General features: G+C 40.1%; 1 protein-coding gene across 6 annotated transcripts in view; it reads left to right on the top strand.

Annotated features, from left to right (window-relative positions):
* BCL9L (BCL9 like) overlaps positions 1-27,431 on the top strand; it is a 1,117,803-nt gene that overhangs the window by 697,781 nt on the left and 392,591 nt on the right. The gene's annotated exons all lie outside the window — the stretch shown is intronic.

Raw genomic sequence — 27,431 nt, 5'->3', positions numbered from 1 at the left:
TATAAGTTACATCAGTGATTTCCTGTACTCATGCAGCAGCCTTGTAAATGCATCTTTGTAAGGACAACAAAGTGTTGATTTTATAGTGATTGTTTACACTTGAAAACCCCAGAAAGGAAAGGGGAAGTTATAGTTTGGGGTGTAGTGTTAGCTGTGAGTTTCACAAGTATTCATGATTTCAGGGAGTAGTTAGCGAAAAAATCCATGAGGTGAATTGTATTATTTAGGAAAGGTTATGCCCTCAAAATGAAAGACTTGTCTATATAATATTCTGGTATACTTCCTATGGAGTAATTTTGGTGACTGTACATTAGAAATGATGCAGCCTGAAAGATTGGAAGTGGATTATGTAAACTGGTTCATGATTTGCAAATGAATGCATATTAGTGTTTGATCAGGGCCAGCCTTACATATGAGTGAACTAGAAGGCTGCCTAGGGCACCCTTTTGCTAGGAGAGCTTTGATGACTGTATTTATTTTTTCCATTTCTTTAGAAAGAACATCTTTCTAGTAAAAGAAGGAAAAAAAAATTGTCAGAAAAGCACTTCTAGCCCTAGGGTAAATCATAGGCGAGATGCTGACTTCGTAGTAGTTGCAGTGTAATAGCAAGGGTTTGCCCAGTCAATTCAATTGGCAACTGCTGGAAGGCCTGCCCAAATTAAAGTCAACTGTTGTAGGTAGCATTGGATTATTGAAATAGGGGCAGCCTGCAGCAGTGTGGAGTAAGGTTTTTTTGTTTGCTTAAACATCCTGGCAGGCCACCAGTTAGTTAAAATATGTTTCGTATTTCTGCTGTGCTTGCTGATAAAATCACCAAAGATTAGTTAGTCAGCAATGCTAGGCATTAGAATTTTGTAGTGTTTATTGTTCCAAAAATGTGTGTAGATGCAAAGCTTGTCCTTCAGTAGTGCCAGGCATTAGGACTTCCTGCTGCTTATTTTTCAGAAAATTAATGTTGATGCAAAACCTCTTTAACTTTTTAAATGAATTAGATTAACTGTCCAGTATTTATGGCTCTCTGATCCTTAAGCAGGTGCTTTGTCCTTGGTCCTGTTTTGTCTTTTTGTTACATTGTAGAGGGTTGCACTCAATAGAGTAAGTAGCATAGGGGTGAAGAGGACAGCCTCCCTCGGTACAAGGTGTTAGGGGGTGTGATCTGCATTCTTCTCTGAATGCTGGTGTAGAAATGCTATGTTTGCAGTCAGGACTGAAGTGATTGCTTCGTGTGTGGGGTAACTTGTTGCAAACTGCTTTCTACATTTTTTTAAAGCAGATCTGTTTTTGTTTGTTTCTCTCTAAATTGAGGAGCACAACGTCAGACTACTGTTTTCAGGAGACGTGAGCAGCACCAACAGGCCTTTTTATTTTTTTATTTTATTTAACCCCCCCCCCCCCCCCCCAAAATTAAATTTGAGGTCACCAGCTTGGGGATCAGTACTGGAGGCTAGATGTCAGCTACAACTCTGGTTACAGTTGCTAAATAATGGACATTTGTGTTTCCACCCTACTGTCATAAAAATAAATACCATGTAAACATGTTATTCTGTCAACTCTCCAGGGATATAAATTAAGAGCAATGTTTACAATCTGTCATCAATTTTGGGGCCATTTTTTACCTCCATATTTTTGGTTATGTCACTGATTATTTTTCTCTCAGAAGTTGAGATTTTTTTTTTTTATTGAAAAGAGTTTGGTCTGTGGGGTGTACACAAACTAAATACCTAAACTTGTTAGGGCTGTCTTTGGAGGAACATGGCCAATTGCTGTTCTTTCATTATTCTGTCTTTGCAGGATTAATGTAATTTTTGTGAAGCAACTTTGAATATTTAAAAAAAAAATGTGCGACCATTTGTTTAGCATGATTGTGCATCTGAAGTGCATACAGAAAAATAGTTTTATCTGCTAGGTCTGAGTAGGAGGTGCATGCTGATGAAAGTAGTTGATCCTCTTGTTTGCTCAGTTTCTTTGCATGTGATCTGGCTTTACAAGCCTCGTGTACATTTGTGTGAAGTTGAGATAGAATGCCGTCATGTCAGTCATCTGGAGTGACAGGAGTAGTGTTAACATATTTACTAAAATCAGGGGTAGAAATGATATTGCTGTGGCATGTGTGTTGGGGAGGGCAGAATATTTAAGTGTAACAAGTTGACTGTAATTTCTCTCACTTTCATCACAAGCATCAGCATTATACAAGTTAAGCAGCTATTTCTAGTGCCTGGCAAGAGCAAGGAGTGTGAAAGTAAGTGATTATTGGTACAGTGATGCACTGAATAGTATGTATAGCTGTGGTTAAGCTTCTGGTCATGGCTTTTTGTGTGTTGAGTCTTTCTAGCTTCCCCTTTATCTGTATGGGTCTCATGCTCCGGTTTCTCCAGCATCCCAAAGAATTTGCCAGTAGGTAAGTGTGCATTGTGTGTATTGTGATAGAACTGGCTCGTCAAGGCCAATGTCAGTGTGTGTTCTTGTGTGAAAAATCAGTATAGCTTGTGTGATAGACCTAGCTTTCAGGAGTAATGTCAGTGTGTATGTATACAGAAAATATCATCACTGATTATCAGTGGATACACACCGTATTGATTGACACATGACAGTCAGAACTTCTGGAGCTCTGAAACCCAGGTGATTTAAGTGGATATTGTCACAGGCTTTGTGTAGTGGCCTTTGTGCTAAGCATCAGCTTGTCTAAACCTAGATCTGCCCAGAAGTATGCATAGGTCACTGTAGGTTTGTGTGTGTGTAGGGGGGGTCAGGACAAGTGTGGTCATTACTTTGATTTCCTTTCAGTCAAACCTTGTAGGTGTACACAATGTCAATATAGCTTGTGTAGGGGCTTGTAAGTAGTGTGGTTATTTCCTTAACTTTCTTGATAAACCTTGGATGTGTGCACAAAAGACCGTTTTAGCTTTTGTGGCAGTGAATTGTGACAAGCTAGAATAGATTACTATGACTGTCTTTTTATTTTCCTGATGATCAGACATTGGATACATATACAGGTGGTTATTTTTGGTGTAAATAGGCATGCTGTGTTGTATATGTCTGACCACAGCAGGTTGATTGTTGCCGTGTTTTGTTTGTTCAGTTTTTTATCTGTCTGATATTAGAATTATACACACAAAGTGGCTGTCTTTTGAAGGTAGGTTGAGGAGGTATGCTGTATATATGTTTGACCACGAATACTTGAAATATATTACTGTGGCTATTTGTGCTTTCATCCCAGTCTAATATGCAAGGGATGCACAGAAAGTGACTTTTTTAAGGTGTAGGAAGGCAGGCATTCTTTCCACATGGGATTTTTGCATCCTTGCAGGCATTTGTTGTCTCAGTTTATTGTAAACACTATTTTGTCACACACAACTTAAAAAAAAAAAAAAAAAAAAGATTGAATTTCTTCCCTTTGTCATGATTTTTATTTGGGGCATCATTAAATCAAAAGTTTGGAAATATAGTGGGCCTCGGAACATATAGGAAAAAACGTGACTTCCCAACTTTTCTTCCATTGTTGTTGTAGTGTAGTCTGCCTTAGTGGGAATGTGTTGAAAGGATGCAGGAGAAAAAGTAATTGGAGTAAGATATAATTTCTTTCCTTAGTCATGCTTTTTGTTCAGCGCTTCAGTGAATCAAAAGTGCTGGGGGAAAAAAATCTCTTAAAATGCACTCGGAACATCTAGAACCCTTGGCTTGTGGATGTATAGCAAACCCAAGACCCCCAAACTTAACTAAGTTATTTCTTCCACTGCTGTTATAGTGTGGTCTGCGCCAGTTGCTTGCAGAGCATTGAAAAGATGCTGGAAAAAGCAAAATTGAAGAGTAAGACCAAATTTCTTTCCTTAGTCATGACTTTTGTTTAGGGCAACTTTGATTCAAAAAGGTGGGGACACTAAAATGCACCTCATAGCATCTACAGACCCTATGGCATCTGGTAGCCTAATGGTTCCCAGACCCCTGGCTTAATTCGGTTATTTCCCCCATAGTTACTACAGTGCAGTCTATCCCAGTTAATGTGTTTTGAAGAGATGTAGGAGAAAGCTGAAGAATGAATGACCACATGTGGAAGTGTAGAAAAAAATAAACTGTACCATGTAGGGAGGCCATGAAGGGGGGGGGGTTACTGAGAGATATGGGGGAGGGGGACACAGTGGCGCTCTTCACCTAGGGCACCATTTCACCAAAGGCTGGGCCCGTTCGTCATCACAATGTAGACATCCTTACAGAAAGGAGAACCTGTCATGGTATCTGTATCAGAAGAAAAGCTATTCACTTGGAGTCTGGTACTACTCATGGTCCTTTTCACTTAGAGTTTAAGAATGCCCAGCAAGAGTTCTGTTTGATCTCAGTTGTATTAGTTAACTGTCTGATCACCATCTTTTCATCTTCTGAAACGTGCTGGGTGTGCTAACACCAAAGCAATTTGCCAAGATATGAATAGATGTGTGTGGACACACACACAGTTTGAAAATCATGCCTTTTCTTATAATGTACTGTAAGTTACATTTGAAAGCTGGTCATTCTTTGATTAATTGGTGAGCATAGTCTAAACTGTGTTCTCAAGCAGCCAGTGGGATGAGGCATCATTCCATTGCTAGGCTGCAAGAGGGACAAGCAATGTGCGTCGTATGATATGGGGTACTCTGGTATTGCATCTATTTTCTCTAGGGCTGAAACAGAAAACCTTTAATACTGCAGTCACCAACATATATGGTAAGATGGTTAACAGTTGGATGACAGGTCTGTCAGACCACCCTTAGAGTGGTAAGTGGTGCGTTAGATTATTTCATTATGGTATGTCAAGGATTCTACCTTTACATAGTACAGCAAATAAAGGTCAAAATTGCATCTCTGTTTCCTGACGTAGAGCAGTTTGATTTGCATACAGTCTCTCTAAGTTCCACTTGTGTGTAAATGCAGTGAAGCTTTACAAGCCATATATTATTTTAAGTGTTCACGTTTTCAGCCTTTTTGTCTGCATCATCATTTACATGTGTTTTGCATTTCTGCCCTGTAATGCAATTTTTAAAGAAAAGAACTTAATGCAGAGGTTGTATTTCTCAGTTACACACTTCTATATCCCATAAGCTTAGAGGTAATATGCTCAGTAGTTTCTTATCCAGTGTTGCCACCTGCTGGTGATTCTTGCAAGAAACTATGCCACGATTCTTTTTTTACCCTTCTGCTTTGTTGAATTTAATATTTTATTGACACGATAGGTCCCATGTGGTGCAAATTTATTATGTGATTATTTGTGGTGCAAATTCATTGTGTGATTATTTATAAGGCTTGATTTGGAGTATTTAACAAACTGAAGAAGCAAATTATGGGACAATGAAGTTGCCTGATAGACTTCAGTGACGCAAGGCTATTGTAGAATTTGGTAGTGGTATCTCCTAGCTGTTGCCTTTCCTTATAGTTACTAGATTATACAGCTTTTCAGACTATTACTTATGCCTTCTGGTTTTATTTTGACCGCTTCCCTTGCTTTTTAACAATATATTAAAAATTATGAGGACTTTTTTCATCTGGGAGAATGTAGTGCATAAGTACAAAAAAATGCGTGGAAGACCAATTAGTCTTTCAGCTGACACTGTGGTAGTTCCTCTAGAGGGAAGGTTATTACATAGGTAGAAAGCTGGGGAATATGTAATATACAGCACACCAGGGAGCCAGAAGGCAAACATTTTGTTTGAAATTTGTAGTGAGAAAGCTACTTCAGATCATTACAATGAGGAAATGTTACTATTTCATTACAGTGGTGAATTACTGATGCATGAAAAATGCCAGTCTTGACCATCTGAGTAGCAGTTAACACCATAAGACTGCTGCCCCTTAATGTCTTCTTCCATTGTTTGGCACGTCTCCCCTTCCTGTTTGATTCTAGATTAAAATCAGTTTGGTTTCAGTGTAGGTCAGTTTGAATGGATCTGAAATATTGTTGGTATTGAACAGCTGTTGGACATAAGATAAAACAGTAAGTAAATCTTTGGGGGAGAACAGTTGTTAAAATTAGTGAACATGGAGGTGGGCACTCAGTTACTAAACAGTTACATTTGGAATATTTATCTTTATGTATTAGGATGCTTAATGCACCAGTAGTTTTACAAAAGTGATCAGACCTGATGATTATATTTATTATGAACCAAAAGGATCCGCTGTCTGTACCTGCTGACAAAGTCCGGTTTGGCAGTCATCTTGAGGCTTTGAACCCCATATATGTAGCTAAATATTCAGCAGTGAGCCTGTCTGTTTATAGTAAGCCACATGTTAGGATCTTAGAGTAAGATTATGCTTTCCACAATCTTTATGTGCAACTAATGCAAAGAATCAGGGAAGTGTAAAGATATAGTAGAAAAATTCCAAGTTTAATCAATCTATGTTATCCGTAATCCTTAATTAAGAAATCCTAGCGATTTTAAACTTTCCTACCTTGTTCTGTCCTCAGCCTGCTTGGTCATGTCTCCCAGACAACCAGTGTTTGTTGTTTGTCCTATGTACTGCATTTTCTATATCGCTTAACAGTGCCAAGGGTTCTCCATGTCTTACTGTCCACATTACCTAAACTTTATTTTCATACCTTTGTTGTCAAGGATAGCTGCAGTAGGCATGACCTAATTTTAGGGGAGATTTAAGCTTTTATCCATGTAAATGGTAGTAATTTGGCCAAGACATCAGAGAAATACCTTCTTCACTTTCTGGTGCTGTTGGTGAATGTTTCAGGAAAGGGGATGGTGACTGCTGTGATACACAAGATGGCTGCAGCCTAGCTTCAGCAGTCTTAAATACATATGAAATTAGCTGAAATATACAGGTTCCAAAAGCTAATTCAGATAACTTTTGAGGAAAATGGACCAACATTTAAGGAACTTGAGTTGGGTGCTGTGTGTAACTCTCAAGATAGTTTGACTAAAGTGCATTGGACTGAAATCATGAATATCCTGGGGAACACGGAGTGATGAACTTTAAGTAGCAGCTCCAAGAAATCTCAAAAGTCCATGGAATTTAGAGACTTCAAGATATAGTAGGCTGCATTATTCAACTAAAGATGTATTAGCATTGTTCCTGATAGCTTTTACCAGCGAATGTTTAATATCTTTTGACATAAGAAAAATGCTAGTGCTAAAAGATAAGCTGATATCATGGTACCAATTTCTGAATGGAAATAAAATACATTCGTCATACTGATAGCTAGATATAGTTTGTAGAATAATAGCTGGCTTGATATACAAATATGTAAAGAATTCATTCAAGATAAATATCAAATTAACATTGGATACACATAGTAAAACAATCCCAAAACAATCCCTGAAATCCTAGATATCATCTCGAACAGTAACTCAGCTTTGGCTACCACATATTTATCAATAATATATAAAATTATTATAAGTTAATTTGTCTCCCCTGACTTATCCTTTTGGAATTATTCAACAAAAATAAACGTTCACAGAAATTAATAAAAAAAATAACTTTCTTTGAAATCAGTTGGGAAGTCTACATCTTCCCCACACTGGAAAATATTCACATGGAAATTCCTGCACAGGAGTTTAACTCGCAAAATTGCAGTGATTTATACAGTAGAAGTACAAATTGCTAGAGATGTAAAACAGCACATGATGTTGACTGGCTTCACATTATTATTGAATGCAGAATAGTAACATCCTTTTGGACAAACTTTAGAAACTTTTGCAAAGCACCGTCGTCAGATAATTGCACTATTACAGATTCTCTTATATTATTTAATGCACCAATCCCAGAGGTTATACCAGTATCTCAAATACCTCTTCTGTGATCAGTTTTAACTATTACAAGGAAAGCTATTACTAAAAATTGGATAAGTAAGACTACTATCTCATTCAGTAATGATTTAATTTATCTAGCAAAATTGGTTTGTAATAATGAAATTTTGACTGTAAAAATGAGAGCCAGAAATGTAAGACAGCAATTAATTGCATGGCAGAAATTGTATAAATTATTAGGGAAATATTGTTTATGTATACTTTGTTGTCGACTCTGTATGTAGTCTGTATATAGTTGTTTATAAACTGTTTGAATGGTTATTGAATTGTAAAATCAAATAAAAAAAAAAGATGATAGGCCACAATCCTGAGAGAGCAGAAGGGCAGCAGAACCATACTTGCATGGCAGTAGTTAGTGGGAGACTGCAGATGGAAGAGGTACATTCCAAGAGAAATGTAATCCATGCCCGACATGTGGGGACTGCTGGAGAAACTATTGAACATTATTTTGTGGAACTGTGTACCCTGAACTCACAAGACTGAAAATAGAACAGGTTTGAAATCATTATTCCTATATAACAGAGCTCTTCTGTAGATCAGAGAGCATGTGCTATATGCTGTATCTTTAAGTAGCACGTCAAAGACTGATAGCGCACGTATAAATGTCAAGCATGTCCCATTCATAGTCTCATTTTGAGAATGCAGCCAAGGGAGTAAGCATGCATGATTACAGTAGTTTGTTTCTATACAAGTTACTTAAGTCAAAGTCCATAAACTTCTATCATGATGTGTTTTTATAAAATAAAGCTGCTTAAACAGAACCCACAAAGACTCTTCTGTTGTGTCCAAAGTAGGAGAGCAACACCTTCTATGGTATCATCTTTGAGGCTATAACAGTTGAGCAATAATCCAAAACTGGATTTACCCATGGTTGGTATGGCTTGATCATGAGGGCAAAGCCCGAGTGATTAAACAAAGCCATCCATTGATAAATTCTGATATACCCACACCAAGTCATGGATTATTGTTGCTGTTATGCAGTGACATTATTTATTATTAAGAAGGAAATTTCTTACCTTTCTTAAATGATGTCTTTGTGTAAGGATGCTTTAGTGTTCCTCCGTCTCTACACTTGCACAGTACATCAGTGCATGCAGGAGAAGCAGTGGAGAAAAGATAATCTCCATTGCTTTTTTTTTTTCTCTTCCTGTCAACCCTTTACAATGGACAGCTCAAAAGTAAAAGGAAAATCAGGTATGTTTGTTTCTTTTTTTTTTTTTTTTTTTGAGAATGTACCTTATTTTTTTCCTTTATTTTACTCTGTCCCTCAGCATACTCCAATAGAAAGTCCAGCCACTGCATGGTACTTCAGCGACCAAAGTTTATTTTATTGGCATGTGCTCGATTTACAACAGGCATGGTGATCGGGCTGTCCCATGCTTGTGTTATTGTACAAATGGGCCCTCATTGTATAATAATGAATATTCTTTGAATTTAAAAAGAAATGAGAGTAAAGATCCATGGTTGGAGGTTATTTGGAGAAGTTAGTCACAGCACTTGAAAAATTTTACAGGTCATCTTGCATGGTGAAACTTTGGTAGAAGAGCATATAGGGATCAAGTTTGAAAATCATCAGCCTATATGCAAGAATGGGCTATAGGGGGATAGAAAATAATTTTTTGAACACCTTCATTGCATTCTCACATTTTAACGATGAAGGAATGCATGCATTAATAGAAAAGAAAGAAACAATAGTAAGCATTTTTCATTTTTTCATGCATTATACATGTGTGTGTATGTATGTGTGTGTATGTATGTGTGTATATATATATATATATATATATATATATATATATATATATATATATATATATATATATATATATATATGGATAGATTCACTTTATAATCTCAAAATACTGAAATATCGAATTTCAGTTTTTCGAAACTATAACGTCGAATGTTCAAAATGCCGAAACCGCGAAAGTAAAAATCTTGAACGTAAATACACCACATACACCATCCTTACCCACACAACAACAAACAAAATGCACACAAACACAAATAAACCTACACTACAAATAAGCAGGGAGGCAAGCCCCCCCCGAACCCCCTAGGTGGAGGGGCTGCACCCCCACACCCCCGCTACTTATATATACTAACTCCAAGATTGCAGCAAACTCACCACTAGACACTCTATATTCCCCTCGCATGCACAAATCACATGTATACAAACGCCACCACTTTCAACACTTAAACAGTCATACCTTTACCTGCCTACCCTAACCCACACCTACAACTTCCAAACATACACTCAAACACCTACCCAAAACCCTTACATATGTGTGTGTGTGTGCAAACAGAAGTGCATATTTGTCAATTATTCACTCCAAAATTACTTAATTCCTGCCTTGCCTTAAACATCACTCCTCATGAGCATTATTTTGCATGTTCTTATAAATTCCATTTATTTGTATGTAATTTGCTCCTTCCCTTTTCAAACAATTCCAGCTCCAGTTCTTTTATCTCTTACATAATGTTCAGCGTTTCAGTTGTGGTCGATACAGATTATTTTATTTTCTAGAATTTTTGTTTTACAGCCAATAGCATTAAACTTAGTAACAACTTACTATGCCACGGCAGTTCAGTAATTCAGTTCCACTCTCCCAGTTTGAGAGTAATTTCCTTGTGTCCAACCATTTGCTCCCACAACATTTCTGACTGAGTACACTCTAGGGAATTTTATATGCCAAATTCTTGCATTCCCATAAATTTGTTCCCAGGTATCTCTTTCCCATCACATTTCCATCATTTACTATTTTATACTTCTGGATACATGCTGTGAAGTCTATTTTGGGTACTGAATTATCTAGGCAAGCACAAATTGTAAACCTTCTAGACTTGCACACTTGAGTCATGTATGTTGTTTTGTATATTGCCTTTCCATTCTAACTTCCCAGTCTTGCTTAACCTCCTCTGATTGATTCTTATATTTAATATAGAGTAATTGATATACCTCATTAATTATTCTTTTTAACAGCAACTTCTGTCTAGATTCAATAAAAAATCTCTAACAGATCTGGTGTTTCACTTATTACTGCCCTATCGCTTTGTTTGCCTAAGTGTTTCACTTACTCTCCTATCCCTTTCTTTTTGCCTGTACTCTGTCAGTCCTTGGTAGGGAAGGCAATCTCTCAGTTGTAGACCAAACTTATTACACTCTTTTTACCTTTCCATGCATAGTTATTTGCTGCCGATGCCTTGGTTTCTTTCCTTATTTTATCCAGTTAATTCCAGTTTCCTATCTGTTTTCTGCTCCCCTACTTGCGGTCATCCATATTAGTAAAACTCCTTTCTCCTTTCCCGTATTGGCTTAGTTTTTTGTAATACTTTTCTGCTACTTTGTAATGTTTTGTATGGTTATTCTCCTTAAGATTTTCTCTTTACTTCTCAAACTCCCAACCTTGTTTCATTCTCGTTCTCCACTTTAATTTTTAACCTTTTAACTGTGTTATGTATATGAGCTTTAACGTGCTTCTTTTCAAATCAGGTAATCCTAAGCCATTTTGTTCTATGGGAGAATCTACTTATTCCACTTAACTCTCGTCATCTTCCCCTCCCAAATTCCTTCAACTGTATTTATTGCAAACTACAACTTCTCCTGTCAGTGATAAAAATACACCTGTCTTGTGTATAGACTAAAGATCCTAGAGACCTTTTTACTCCTTGTTATCATATTTTCCATATCCGTAATCAAGAGCATCCTATTCCTCATTGTGTGTATTATCTTTTGATCTGATGATGTCGGTCTTTACTTAATCCTTGACTATGGGCTCAGTTCCGTATCTCTGAACCAACTCGGCCATTCTTCCATCTCGAGCCTTCCAAAAACTCTTGAGCTTAGCTTTACCCATAATGCTCCTGTCAGCATTACCTCAGATCTTGTTTGCTGCTTTTAGAGCCAGACATGTTTTTCCTGTCAGCTCTTGCGTGACCTTATTTAATCTAAAACTGTAAGTGTTCTTTCTTTGAAAATCTTTGTAAGTTGCTCTTTATCTTTATTTTGCTTACCCAGCTGCTCTCTAGGCTCCTTCCTTAACATCGTTGGTAGTCCCTCTTTCTTTCACTTTCTCTTTTCTTCTCTCTCTTTACCTTTACGGCAAACCTTCCATATTGTTGGTACGTTTCTTTCTGCTTAACTGTATAAAAAAAAAACTTAAACTTATCTTCCTTTCCTTCTTTCTGTCTGAGTGTGCATGTGTCTTCTCATATGGCAGAGAAGGCTAGGGGTACTTAAAAAGATGCCAGAAGTGTGATAGGAAATTGCCAAATTCTGATGGACACTGTGTTTACTGCTAAGGCCCATTGCATCTTCAAGAAGACTATTTGTCATGGCTTCATCCACCAGGCCCTTATGGGAAGAAAAAATAAGTTGATTCTAAAGGGTTTTATTAAATCTGACTTCAAGGCCATATCTGGTTCTACAAAGTCTAAAACCGATGTTGGCTCCCCCTTCCTTTTCTTCTAAACATGAGGGATCCAAGAAGAGGAGCTGGTCAGTTCTGACAGCCTTGCCAGCACCACCAACTAAAATGGGCAAAACTTCATAAGTTCCCACAGTTTCATGCAGAACAGACCAGGAAGTTGCTTCAACCCTCGGTGCCATTGGTGCTAGTCTCCTTACCGACTGTTCATAGGTTGGTACTAGGCTGTAGGCCCTAGGGCCTGTACAAGCCTAGCCATAGCAATCCCCTGGCTATTTCTTCCCATACTATTTACTTCCCTGTTTCGGCACCTACTACTGTTATGGACAAAATGACATGAAGTATCACTTCATTTCTCTGTTCCATTTATTTCAAAACCAAAGAAGATGTCCTTCAAGGATGCATCTGCAGTCCTTACAAATGGGTTGTCCTGTCGTCAGGCAGCCCTTCGGTCGGCCGGATTCCAAAGTCTGGGTCTGGCCTCGGCTGGTGTCGCACTTCACCCGACGTCATAGCTGCAGTTTTTCGGGTATAAAGGCATCAGCCGACGCCATTTTCCTCAGTCTTTCTTGCCGCGTGGCGCCCGAAGCAGAAGCTGTTCGCAAGTGCCGGTCGGTCAGAACCAGAGATTGCTACTACCGAATACTACTACGAAGACTTCTAAAAAGCTAAGTACCCCGTTGGGGACTCTTGCCTCAGCCGATGTCAGAAAAAGTGAATAACTGTTTAACTTGCGGGAAACAAATACCTCAAAAAGATTTCCACTCTTACTGCTTACCTTGTCTAGGCCCAGACCACGACGTTGCAGCTTGTCTAGCCTGTGCTTCTTTTAACCGGCAGACGCTTAGACGTCGGTCGGAATTTGCTGAGGAGTTTTTCGGCTCCGATTTTGCTTATATTATGCCGTCGGATCCTCCGACTTCACAAATATCTAAGAAACGCAAGGAAAAGGACCGACACTCGCGGTCCGCGGTTTCGGCCGAAACCGCGGTTAAGCCAACCGCGAGTGTCTCTGTTTCGGCCGAAACCGAGCAAGCGGTTCTTCCTTCAGCCGAAAACCTTCCTTCTACCGAGGCCTCTTCCAACCTCGTGGAATCGGCTTCTGAAATCCCACCTGCTGTTGCAGTTTCTCAGGAATTATCAGACACTATTCCCTTGGATATTTCAACCCCTGCACGTGGAGCTGCTAGGCCACCTGCAGCCATGTCCATTAAGGCCTTTGCCAGGGCTAAAGCAGCTAAAGCTACTAAATCTGTGCCTGCTAAGCCCCCCTCTCACAGGCCTAGCTCTAGTGCACAAATGCTTAGTTTAGCAGAGGATCTCATTTCTTTAATCAGGATCCCAACCTCAACCAGACAGGGCCTCTCACCCGCCTCCAGAGAAGAGGCCTAGAGCAGAGCCCCCTGAGCCAGTGTCTACAGATGATTCCTCTGATGATTCAAATGATACAGACCCTCCAGAGGCTCCGTACTCCCCTTATGAAGACTCTGATGCTGAAGTCCATCCCTTCTGCCTCTCCGCCTGAGGAATTTTCTTTTGGGGAAACCTTGCATGCTATGAGGGAACAATTTCAGTGGCAGGGCCAGGATTTTTCAGATTCCAGAAAAAGGCTTAGAACTTTTCTGCATTTACCTCAACATAGGCCTTTAGCCATACCTCCAGTTCTTTCTGTTGTAGATGATGCATTTAATGATGCTTGTACTGCTCCTGATTCTCTGCCTCCGGCCCCTGTTAAGCCCGATAGATACTACAGGGTCCCGGACACACATTACCACTTGTATAAGGCTCCCTTTGCAGATCCAGAGACTATCTCCCAAGGACCTAAGGCTGTAGCAGCTACCTCTGCCAAAAACCCTCCCCTCTGAAAGGGAATCCAGATCCTTAGAGATGGGGTAAAAGTTTACACTTCTGCTACTCTTTCAGCTAGGGCCTTGAACTGTCAATTTCACATGATGCAGTATCAAGAATTTTGCTAGACCAGTTAACCAAAAAGTGTCCTCGGATGAAACAGTAGACAAAAATATGTGCAGGAAATGGTACATAACATTCAACAAGTCAGTAACCATTCCTTAAAATGCGGCTATGATGCACTGGAGGCTTCCTTTAGATCAGCCATGACTGGCACAGTCATCAGAAGGCATGCATGGTTAAAAGAACAGGCCTTACCAGACCATGTCAAATCAAAACTATTAGATGCTCCTATGGATAAGATCAATTTGTTTGGCTCTCCTGCACAACAAGTGCTGAAGAAGATGGAAGAGAAGGCAAAATCTGTCCAAACAGTGAAAGATTTCTTACAGGTCCAACCTCCGAGGTTTAGCAGGAATTGGCCCTCCAAGAATTGGTCCTTTCCAGACTCCTCCAGAACTCAGAGAGGCAGGAATAGGCGTTCAAGAGGCAGAAGCCAATCCAGGGGTGCCTACAGAGGACGCCAGTGGCAGGGCAACAACCAGCGAGGCACAGCCACAGACACAGCCACCACCACAACTACAGGTCAATTACAGTGACTCGGCTCTGGCACCGCCTACCAGGGAACAACTACAAGCACCCTTAGGCGGGAAGCTAGCCTTATTTTCAACAAACTGGCATTACATCACAAGAGACAAGTGGATTTTACAGACAATAGACCAAGGTTACAGGTTTCACTTCCATACTCTACCAGGGAAGAGAGGAATGCCAAACCTACCTCCAAATCAAAAGACAGAAGCTCTAAAACAAATATCCCAATTATTAAGGATGAGAGCTGTAGAAAAGGTACCATCTATGGAGCAAGGAAAGGGATTTTACTCCAGACTCTTCCAGGTACCAAGAAAAGACAGCAAATGGAGACCTATTCTCGACCTGTCCGCTTAAAACACATTCCTCATTGTTCCAAAATTCAAAATGCTGACCCTACAGCAGCTTTTTCCCATGCTGGGCAAGGAGTCTTGGCTGGTGACTCTAGATCTCAAGGAGGCATACCTGCACGTCCCCATATGACCAAACTGCAGAAGATACCTCAGATTTCTTGCAGGATCAGAGCATTATCAATTCTCAGCATTGCCCTTTGGCTTATCTACTGCGCCCAGAGTGTTCACGAAATGCCTGGCATCAGTAATTGCTCATTGCAGGCTTCAGGAAATCCAAATCTATCCCTACCTGGACTGCCTGATACAAGCGGACAACAAAAACAAGCTAGCAGAAGACTTACAAAGGGTCATTTACCTGCTACAAGCCCTGGGATACACAGTCAATATAAAAAAGTCAAGACTGAAACCATCCCAGAGAATAACCTTTTTGGGTGCAGAGTTGGACACATCAAAGCAAATGGCATTCCTAACAGTAGAAAAACAGGAGCAGCTACCTCTCTACTTCTTGGCTTTAACAAAGCAGAACCATCTGACAGCAAGAAAAGTACTGCAAGCCTTGGGCTTCATGGCATCCTGCATAATATTGGTTCCTCATGCCAGACTGCATATGAGAAAACTACAGTGGTACCTAAGGAATTTATGGTCTCAACACAAGCACAGCTTAGAAACCCAGATTCCAATTATTCCATGCCTGAAGCAAGAATTCCTGTGGTGGGCTCAGGCTTGTCAATCAAACACAGGATTGCCCTTCCACGGTACTCAACCAAGCCAAACCATTACGACAGACGCCTCAGACCTCGGCTGGGGGGCACACATGCTGGACAAGTGCATACAAGGCTTATGGACTCAAGACCAGCTGCACCTGCACATAAATCTAAAGGAAATGCTGGCAGTAAAACTGGCAATCCAGGCATTCAGACCATTCCTCCAACAAGGTCTACTGCTGATAAGGACAGACAACACCACAGTTATGTGGTACATCAACAAACAGGGAGGCACACATTCGTATCCTCTTTGCCGGATGGCACTGGACCTCTGGAATGTGGCCCTGAGCTACAACATTCAGTTAAAAGCAATTTTTGTACCAGGAAAAGAAAACATTCTAGCAGACATATTAAGCAGGACTACCACGGATGCCCACGAATGGATGCTGCATCCGGACATCTTCAAAACCATTACAAGCAAATGGGGGCTCCCAGAAATAGACTTATTTGCATCCCCACGCAATCACCAACTAAAGAAATTCTGCACAAGGACGTACCACCCACTTGCTTGGAAGGTGGACTCCCTATCCTTCAGTTGGAAAAACCTGACAGCGTATGCATTCCCACCACTTCCTTTGATGCACAAGGTGCTTTTGAAGATCAAAGAGGACCGTCCAAGGATCATTCTGATAGCTCCAGACTGGCCAAGGCAACATCGGTACCCATTACTGAGGAGCATGTCTCGGGAACAAATATGGCCACTACCCCTGGTTCCCTTGCTGTTGACACAGAACAACTACAACAATCTGCATCCAAACCTGAAAACTCTGCAGCTGACTGCCTGGAACATTGCATAAGACCAATTAACCCAAATTTATCCCAAAGGGTTAAAGACATTGTCCTTGAGGCTTGCAGACCCTCAACAAGGAAAAATTATTCAGCAAAATGGAAAAGATATCTCATTTGGAGTACTGCAAAAGCAGAAGATGTGTCACTGGTAAACATAGCCAACATCCTGGAATACCTGGCAGAGCTCTTCCACACAGGCCTGTCCTATTCCTCCATCAAGATTCATGCATCAGCTATTTCAGCAGAATACGACTTGGATCCTCCTGTCTTCACATCCTCTGCTCAGGCAGTTTCTGAGAGGAATTAAAAATGTAAAGCCTCCTAGGAAGCCACCATTACCAGCATGGGACTTGAACTTTGTGCTAGAAAAATTGACACTTCCTCCTTTCGAACCAGCAGCAACAGCAGAATTGCAATACTTATCATGGAAGACTGCTTTCCTGCTGGCAATCACTTCAGCAAGAAGGGTATCTGAACTTCAGGCATTAATGGCAGTACAACCCTTCCTGATCTTCCATCAAGATAGAGTGTCCATGAGAACAAATCCTTCCTTTATGCCTAAGGTGGTCTCCAGAGTTTCTTTAAATCAGGCTATCCACCTACCTACATTCTTCCCCCAACCCACAGAACAGGGGAGAAAGGCTGCTGTATACCTTGGATGTACATAGACAATTACGCTACTACCTGGACAGGACCAAGGGCAATAGAAAAACTGACCAGCTACTGGTAGCATATGCAACAGGAAGGGAAGGAAAAGCAATTTCAAAACTGACAATCTCCAAGTGGATAGGAAATTGCATTAGATTTTGTTACTCCTACCATGGAAAGAAAACTCCAGAGAACATCAGGCCTCACTCTACAAGGGCTACAGCCACTACCACAGCCTTCTTACGAGGAGTGGCTACCAAGGACATTTTAGAGGCTGCTACTTGGAGCTCCGTGCATACATTTGCCAAGCATTACAATTTACCTTTATACTCTAGATCCCGAGCAGGTTTTGCCACTGCTGTTTTGCAAGGGATCCTAACTACACCATAACTTTATTTTTCCACCTCCCCAGTTTGGCTATGGTATTCTACCCATTTGTAAGGACTGCAGATGCATCCTTGAAGGACATAGTACAGTTTTGTACCTACCATAAATGTAGATGTCCGATAGGAATGCATCTGCAGTCAGGATTACCCACCCGCCTTCCCCTCTGTGGTGCTCCTAGGGTATTTGCCCATCTTATAGCTAGCTGGCGGAATCTATTATGGTGTATTTGTTTGTATATATGTACATACATGCTTATTTTTTGTGTTTGCTCTCTACTATTTGGAATCATTGGCATTTATCCAAATTTAGCCTTCCAAGAGGGCACCTGGCATCTGGGGCAAGAAACAGAGGAAAATGGTGTCGGCTGATGCCTTTATACCCGAAAAACTGCAGCTATGACGTCGGATGAAGTGCGACACCAGCCGAGGCCAGACCCAGACTTTGGAATCCGGCCGACCGAAGGGCTGCCTGACGACAGGACAACCCATTTGTAAGGACTGCAGATGCATTCCTATCGGACATCTACATTTATGGTAGGTACAAAACTGTACTTTCTCCTTTGCAGACAGGCCGCAAACAAAATACTCCCCGGACCGATCTCCAAGCCCTTTAATGGAGAAACCCCAATCCCTGTCTATCTCTTTTGTCCGTTCCACCAAGAGTCTCACAGAGTCTGATGCTTTGAGGCTGGTGGACCAGCTCCTGGTGATTAGGGGATTAGCTACTTCGTTGGTTCCCAGTCTCCCTGGCTCTGGAATTGTACCCATCTCTTCACCTGTTTTTGTTCCTCCTCTGACTCCAGTCTTCCTGGTGTCAGCAGTCTTGGTTTCGACTATGTTGGTGCTGACCAGATCTGCATCTCCGCCACCGATAACTGCCCTGAGCTCTCTGGTTTTGTCAGATCCGGAGACCTCTCGGAGTCAAAGCTTCTCTGTCCACTCTGGGGAGTGTGGTTCCATTCCGGTGTTATCGGAGCTCTCCATGCTCCTTGGGATATCAGTACATGTAAGCTCAACTCCAGCTTCGGAGGTGGCTTCCTCGGTACAGGGGGTGATCATGGTTTGAGGGAGTCTTACCTCTGTTCCGGGCTCATAATCCTCTACAGGGTTCCCTACTTTCCAGGCCATGGAGAGGGCCTTTTCCACTGCGGGCTCACAGTCAATACCACTCTCGTTGGGCCAACAACCCTGTACTTCATCTCACCCAGAGCTACCTCCATCCTCTGCCCTGGGACGGCAGGCACAGAAACCTCAGGATCCAACCACAGTGGTTATATTTTCTTCAGACACCTTCCTGTCTCTTCCAACCAAGGAGATGCCCCTGAAAAGGAAATGCAAGAGGAAGCACTTGGACCTCCCCTGAAGAGTCTTACACAGAAGATTATTGATTTTGATGAAATGGAAGGTTCCCCAAGGTCACCGCTAGAAGATGTCTCATTTGGAGGCAGAGATCCTGAAGCAGAGGGGTGGCTGGACTTCCCATCAGCCTTCCTTGAAGGAATCTGTATAACTGCAGGCTTTCCGTGCCTGTTCATCTACTTCTTGGATCTCTCTGCCTGCTAACAGTTTATTTAAATTGATTGCACAGTGGGCTTGGAAGATACCCAATTCCATTGAGCCAATGTCCAAGAGACCAAACCAGATTTTGTCAGCTCCTGAGGATCACCAACATTGGGATAAGGGATACCAGTAGTTGCTGTGGTGGTTGCAGCAGCCACTGAAAAGGAACTTGCTGATGAAAGTCCTACTATCCATCCTCCTGACAAAGAGTCTAGGATGATAAATTCGTGAAGCACGTATACGCATCGTTGACCATTGTGCTCAGGTCCTTGAACTTCATGGCACATTTTACGAGACTCCGAGACCTGATAAAGGAGCTATGGGATACTCTGACAGGAGCTGTAGCTGAGGGAGTGCAGGATAAAGTAGCTTCCCAGCTGGCAACCCTTGAATCCGTATGTAATTCGTCCATGAAGCTCAATGCACACGCAGCCGAAGGGACGACTAGAGCAGCGGATTCTGGCATAAACATGAGGAGACACGCCTGGATGCACTTATGTGAGTTTGCAGAGTCATTCAAGTCTTTCTTCGGTGCTACTTTTCATGGAACATCCTTTTTTTGGTCCCAAAGTTAGAGGCCCTTTCCACATGTGAGAAGGATGGAAAGACCCTTTCTGCCGTTGGTGTACGCTTTTCCACTCCTCAGAAGTCTTACTTCAGGAAAAGGAGGAGTGGGAAGCTATGGTTCAAGAAGTCCCAAGGCATGACAATGACTCCCTCCGGGGCAGAGGGGGGAGTTACAGTGGAAGATGCCATGCTCGAGGCAGAGATGGCCCTCAAAATCAGGGTTCCAGGGATTCTTTCCCTGGTAACTCCCTATCAGTGCTCCTGAATGGAGGCCTGATTGTCCTCTGGAGGCAGTCAAGGGACGATGATCCCTGCTCCTATCTGCTTGGCTAGATATAACAACAGACAATTGGGTGGAGAGGATTATAACCGGAGGTTACAATTTCCCATTTTCAAAAAAAATCCCAGACATTCCACCATTCTCTGGGATGGAGCTATCTTAGAAATTCAAAAACTGCTTGCCAAAACAGTTGTCGAAGAAGTCTTACCAGGCCAAATAAGATCCAGAGTTTACTCAAGATTCTTTTTAGTGCCAAAGAAAACGGGGGACTGGAGACTGATTTTGGATCTCAATGTGTTGAACAAGTCAGTTCAACAAACCAAATTCCAGATGGTTACAGTTCAGTCTGTACTTCCATTCTCAGGAAAAGATGATTGGATGTGCTCAATAGATCTTCAGGAGGTATATTATCATGTAAAAATTAAAATATTGTTTTTGCATGCAACTAAGATGTTACTTTAAATCTGTTATGTGAAGTCAGGAGGCTTGACATCATGTGACAAGACCAAGTTATATAAAAAGCTTTTAAATGTTGATGAATTTATCTGAAGAAGTTTTTACTAAAAATGAAAGTGCTCATCATAAAATGTTTTTGGAGTACTTTTATTTTGTTTTGAAGTACATTTGGTTGATCCAGGAGCTTACAGTTGGAGTCTCTGCAGACCTGCTGTTTGTTTTATCTGGGTTACAAGTTGAAAACAAATGGTTGTGCTGTTTATAGAATCCAGAACTAAGAAAGCTGCACCTAGAAGGTTAATAAGTCAGACTTGCAAAGTATTAATGGACAAATTTAGACAGGTTATTGAGGTGAGGCAGAAATATCATCAGTGGTCGGCACAGAGCTGGGCAAAAGTTTGCAAAACTCCTAGATATGTGACCAAATCCAGGAGATTTTGAAAGTTTGCATCAGTGTGCATGTCTAAGTACTGTTATATACATCACCCAGGTTTTCTAAAATGTTCCTTGCATCAGACGATAGTTGTAATTTGGGAGAGAGGGAGACTTGGGAACATGTGGGGGCTACATGACTGGAATAGAGAAATGTTTGAAGTAAATGAAATCTGGGAAACTAATTTCATATAGACAAAGGAGCTTTTCTTATTAAGCAGGGACTGGGAAGAGAGAGTTAATATCATTAGTGTTTTAAAGTCATGGGAACAGAAAAAAAACACAGGAAAAATAGAAAAACTTCAGAGGAAGAAATGGCCGACTAAGGTGGACTAGTTATATGCATAGCAAGAATGGTGGAGGGGGTTCAAACAACACAGAGGTGTAACCCCCACCCCCAGGCCATTTGGGTATACCTAATGCATAGATGTATAAGTACTGGGGAGTAATGAGAATAAGCATCTTAATGGGCACAAGACTGATTAAAACAGATTTAGTAGAGTATTAACAGGATGATAAATTAATATCCCCTCACAGGTAAATCTCTCATAAGTATGTGTAAAATGTGGATAACTGGATAAAATAAAAACGGTCAGAAGAAGGTTATTGGCTAGTAACCTTATGAGTGAACAATAACTAAACTTTGAGAGTAGGCTAGCTTGCTGCTATGTGTGATTAAGTAAAAAAGGAACTGAATTATACCAGATTCACTGTATATTAAATAAAATATGTAATATGAACCGTTTGTAAAGTTAATAAATAATTTTGATTTAAAAAAATGTTATTCCTGAAGTGGTCATGAATGAGCCAAGTGATCCAACATCCTGTATTTTTTCTAGACCTTGAAGACAGGATTTTGCACTGTTTCAATATACATAGGGAACTGAGTTATTAGCAGGATACAACTAGATATATCAGAAGATCATAACAATTGTTTCCTTTGCAAAAATAACACAAGGGCTACCATTAACAAAACATACTGTCCCTAAATGGATAGTCTCTCTGCATTAATTTGTAGTACAAGACTCATGGCAGTATTTCATAGGGAAAAGACTAGATCCCATCTAAAAAGGGTAAAGCAGCTGCCTCTGCCTGCCTTAAAGGGGTTGGTGCTCAGGACATCCTAGAGGTAGCCGCTTGGTCCTTTGCCTATTAATTTTTCAAAGCATTACAAGTTGGTTATCTCCAGGACAAGTGCAAGATTTATCTCTGCCTTTTTAAAAGGTATGTCTCAGTCCTCATCCCAACAAGGAGGTAACCACACTGTCTGACAGGACCAACTTTGTGAATCTTCCCTAATGTCATGACTACAAAACTGACCCCCACAAAGCGCGTAATACAGTTGTGTGGGCATCATACATTAATAGTCTATCCCCCAGTACTGCTTAGGACACTTATCAGCTGGGATAGGTGCCACTATACTTCCCCTTTGTTCTTTTTTTTTTTCCCTTTTGCTGTTCGTTTCTAGACTCCTCAGGTGGGCTAGGAATTCTGCGGGTCGAAGACCCTTCCCTGGCGATTCCTTTAATGGTTAAAATAGTTCTTTAGTTTTAGCATTGACCCGCTGATGGGTAAAAGAGAACCAATGACTTGTGTGGATGTCCTCTATACACTACATATGTGAAGACATTTGGGTTATGGGGACATCAGCTTAGCCATGGAGGTAATGTTCTCAGTTCTGAAAAATCAGACCAGATGACTGGCTTAGCCTACAGACCTGCAGTGATATCATGTTGTTACAGGTGCAATAATGACCACAGTATGATGTCTAATAATACGGTAAGATTCCTGTACAGCTGCATTTTCTCCTCACTGTTTAAAGAATTCCTTTACAAGGCTCACATGTTATCCTCTCAAAATTCTGCCAAAAAAAAAAAAAACCTTTAAATGGCCAGTGTAAAAGTTAGAAGAAGAAAAAAAAAACACAACAAAATAGAGGAACAGGAAGGAGTGGTACTTGACATCAAAGAAACCAACTGTATTTCAAAAAACAACTTAGTTACGCACTTTTATCTACTACAGACTTCTTCAGAACTGAGTAATGACATGTAATTACGTTCATCCAACCACAACCTCTTTTTTTTTTTCCCCATTTTTGCACACAGCGCCAGGGTGTCACTAATACAGTGACAATCCTCTAGAGCCAAGGTTTACACCACTAGGTGGCTAGCCCTGAGCAGCAGTTCTTCCATACCACACACTCACATGCACAGTTGCACCTGTGGCCAATTTAGAGTATCCAGTCCACCTGCTGCATGTTGTAATGTGGGAGGAAACAAGAGGACCCGGAGGAAACCCACCCAAACACAGGAGAGCCATGTAGACTCCTCACAGAAGGCACACCAGCCAGGAATCGAACTGAGGAATTTCTTGATTTCTTGCTATGAGGTAACAATGCTATCCGCTGTGCCACTCTACTTATAATGATTTGTAATTCACATTTAAATATTGTTTAAAAAAAAAAAAAGGTCACTTGTTCAACCTAACCAAAAAAATTCAATAATAATATATTTACATATGTATAAAAAACGTTTTTAACTTTCCTATTTCAAATACATTTAATGTTTATTGTTTCACTGAGACCCGGAAACCGGATACGGATATAAATGTTAACGAACTGTATAGTACTCAAGAGTATAACATCTGTGCATCACCCAGTCAGGCTGAGGTTTCCAATCACCATCCAGTCGTAATGTAGACAGTTTAAAGACATGCCCACAGATTTTTTTTTTAAGCAACAAGATGCCTGAATACCACAACCCGGGTGATCCAATCACACTGTATAGAAGAACTCCAGAAGTGCTCACTTAGGGCAATTGGGAACAGGACCATTCCATACCTACACTAAAGCCATATCAAAAACAGTGCAACATAAATTAAACATACAGAGATGCAATGAAAAGTAGCAAGGGGGGGTCACGGACTTTTTACAAGAAGAATTGCAACAAGCGTAACGACTGGGAAATATATTAAGTGGATATTTTAAGGTACTTTAAAGTCTTATGTTATTTTTACAGATGCAGGACTACATGTACTTGAAAAAGGTTTCTTTTTCATTCTGGGCAGGCGAGGTAATCTTGTAGATGTGCTAGATACTCCATGTATTACATCTAGTGATAACGTGTCTAAAAAAGTATATTCAGTTCTGGTTTTATTCCTCTATTTCTAGCTCTTGTGTCTGTGTGTGATAATGATATTGGGGCTGTTCTTAACATCCTCATTGGAAAGACAGTTTTATAATATAATTCAAAAGAAAGCTAAAAATGTGAGGCAAAAATCTGGACATTTTGCAAAAATCTTTTTACACACCTACTTAATTACCTACTGATTTACATATATACACACATCACAAATGCCTATCTACTAGCACTTAAACACACACCCACCCACTTAATTCTCACTTGTTCATTCACAGTCCACATTTCAAATGTCGTCTGGCATGCAGGTTCTTTAGTCGTGGAAGACAAAAACATAAACTGCAAGTCACACAGATGCAGAAGACAAAAACAGGGTGCAAACACCTGTTGCATCTGTGCAACCAGACACAAAGGGAATCTTTTTCAAAGAAAAACATCCATAAAAAAAATTAATTAAAAAAAATGTTTCCTGGCCAGCGTCCCTCCCCCAATCAGTGGGGACCCTTTCCCAGCCAGCGGGCCCTAATTTGTCACGTACCAGCAGGACATTTCTGCCATATGTGGTGCACTGACCAGCTGATGAAAATGCTGCTTTAGATGGTAATAGTATTAAAGTGCTGGCCAGTGTTTTTTACAGGTAATACAAAAAGGTTATTTGGATGAATTAATGAACACACATGCAAGTAAAGACGCACAATGATAACTCATTACATAAAACAACATTCTGCAAGACAGAATTCCTTTAATAAATTTTAATTTTATATATTGGAACAGATAGAATAAAGTTCTAGGGAGTGGTGATTTGGAGAAAATTTTAGAGAAAAACATAGCTGAGACTCTGCACTAACAGGTTTTCCAAGTCTCAAGGAAACCATAAGTATTGCGTGTATTTTATAGGGAAAACATAATCTTTTAAGTATGCAAATATATTATTGAAATGTTTTTATTGGTTAAGTTGAACATGTTAACTTGATTTTTGCAATATTTAAATGTGAATTGCATGCTGTTACTCGGTTCTGAAGAAATCTGTAGTAGAAGAAAGTGCTTTCTGAGTTGATTTATGAAATAAATTGGGGCTTCTGACATCGTGCCACAGTTTTCTTTTATGTATTTTATTCTCCTACTGGTAATTCCCCTTTTTGGTCCTCTAGTTGCTAAATTTAAGTCTTGGGAAGAGCAAGATAAACTTGAGTCAGCATCAAAAATGCAGTAGTTTTCAACAGTTAACTCTCTTCATCGACACTATCCTTCAAAGAAGTACAACTCCATGGCACAGAGCAGGGAAGCCCTTACTGATTCAGATGATTCAGCCTCTTCTAGTGACCTGGACCAAAAAGGAGCCAGTGGGGGAAGATGGGAGTGAGTGGCTGATGCAGGTCCTTCTAATCCTCGAGAAGTAAAGGGAGGTAAGTAGCTACGCTTGTTAGTTTGAGGGTTAAGAGCCTGGCTATCGCAGTGAATTTTTCTCGCGATGTTTATGCTGCAATGAGTATGTGCTTGCCAAGCAGTGCACACTGTAGCTGGAGTCAGATGTTTGTGGTAGCACTCATGGTTTGGCGGCTGGTATTGTGGCTAAATCTATCAGCTGCCATGGGAAACTGTTGGTTAGGACCAAGTTAAAAATAAATACATTAAACTCGATTGCTGTCTGGTATTTGCTTAATAAAGCATTTTTGCATACATCTTTTTCCTAAATGCTACATCTTAGATAGCCGGATTTGCATCTTCAGCTGTATTTTTAAGAATATCTTGCAGTATGATTGTTTAATTAACAGAAGTATGCAAGATTATGCAAGTGTCTTTACTTGGTTATAGTATTCTTTTTTTTTTTTTTTCCTGGAAGAATAATATGTACAGCTGTAGCCGCATCTGATATGACTTGCTGGGCTGCATGGCAGAATTTCAAACCACAAAATTGCAGCGGGTAGGTATATGATTAAAAATTGAGTCTACATTTGTGGAAAACCCTTTGAAAAGAAAAAAAAGTGTCAAATTTAACAAAAAATGAACAGCGTTTTGCAGGGTGGCAAGCCTCTTTGCACTCATGCGTCTTTGCTAATTCTCAGATTGCACAAACTTTGGGGTCAAGGACAAACTTCCCTACCAACACCCCCAGTTTTAACGTTATTTAATGCAGTTAATATCCCCTTTTAGACAAAACAAATGAAGCCGTAAAATAAGTCTGACGTTTCAATTTCTTTGACCAGGGCTCAAATAGCACAGAACCCAGTTATGACAGACAAATACAGGATAACAGTACATTGAGCATCATGTCAAACAGTGAATAGCCAAACTTTGTCAAAGTACAGAAAGTTATTTATTTATTTTTTTTGAGGGGGATCCATCGTGATGCATATGCACCCCTTCTCAATCCCTTGCTGCAATGCTAACTGTGAGGTAAGCTGTAACTAAGACTAAAGGGAATTGCCAGTGCTACTTCAGTCTCAAATTTAGTATAAAAACATTAGTAGTCAATTTCTGAATCAAATTTGTTTAAAAATCCCTTTTGTGCCTTGAGTTCTCCCTTGCTGTCATCTTAATGTTAGACAAGCAGCCTTGCAGTGGTTATGTTTGCTTCCATTTTTTGTGGGCGCTCAGTATATTCAAGCAAGGTTTTAAAATTGTTAATTTTATACTTACGCAGGTTAATTTTGTAAAATGTCCTTGCTTTTTACTACTACTTGATACTTAGCCTAAGTTTGCAACCAGTATTCTATTTTTGTAGTCCCATGGTTGGGTTTATAAACTAAACCAATAAGATTAAACAATGTTTGTTTTGAAACCCAATCAAATTATACAGTTAGATTTTCTGTAGGAAGAAAAATTCTAAGGTCTTTAAATGGTTTGATAGGTTTGGTATTGATTATGCAATTTCCTTCAATTTAAAGCTTTGATATTCTTAGTATTTCCATTGTACAATAGCCTAATTAGCTTTTAGTCTATACTTTGGAATGGTTATTAATTAAACTACATTCTTTGCTTCAGGTATTATTTCTCTACTTCCATAGCATGCAGTTGACCTCATTCAGGATATTTTTATATCTCCACCTTATTTTTTCTATGAGCTGAACCCTACTATTGTACATCCTACAGTTTATTATTTAAGACTATCAAATGAAAATGTTAAGAAGTCCCTCTTTTGCTGAGTGTGGCAGTGAAGTTCCCCATTTGTTTAAACTAGTTTGATATTGCACCTCCCTAACAAATGGAGCACCGCTCGGAATTTGTCATGATTTGCTGATGCAATGGCCTTAATTTTTTCCCCAAAGGAAAAGAAGAAAATTTTTTGGATTTAAAATTGAAAAAAAAAAATAAAACCCGGGGGCTATGACAAAAATTGGAAATTTTTTTTTTT

Source organism: Protopterus annectens, chromosome 8.part0 (assembly GCF_019279795.1).
Source record: "Protopterus annectens isolate FY-2018-M chromosome 8.part0, PAN1.0, whole genome shotgun sequence".
Taxonomy (NCBI): domain Eukaryota; kingdom Metazoa; phylum Chordata; order Ceratodontiformes; family Protopteridae; genus Protopterus; species Protopterus annectens.
The sequence above is the reverse complement of the archived record's forward strand: the minus strand, read 5'-3'. Positions and strand labels throughout refer to the sequence as shown.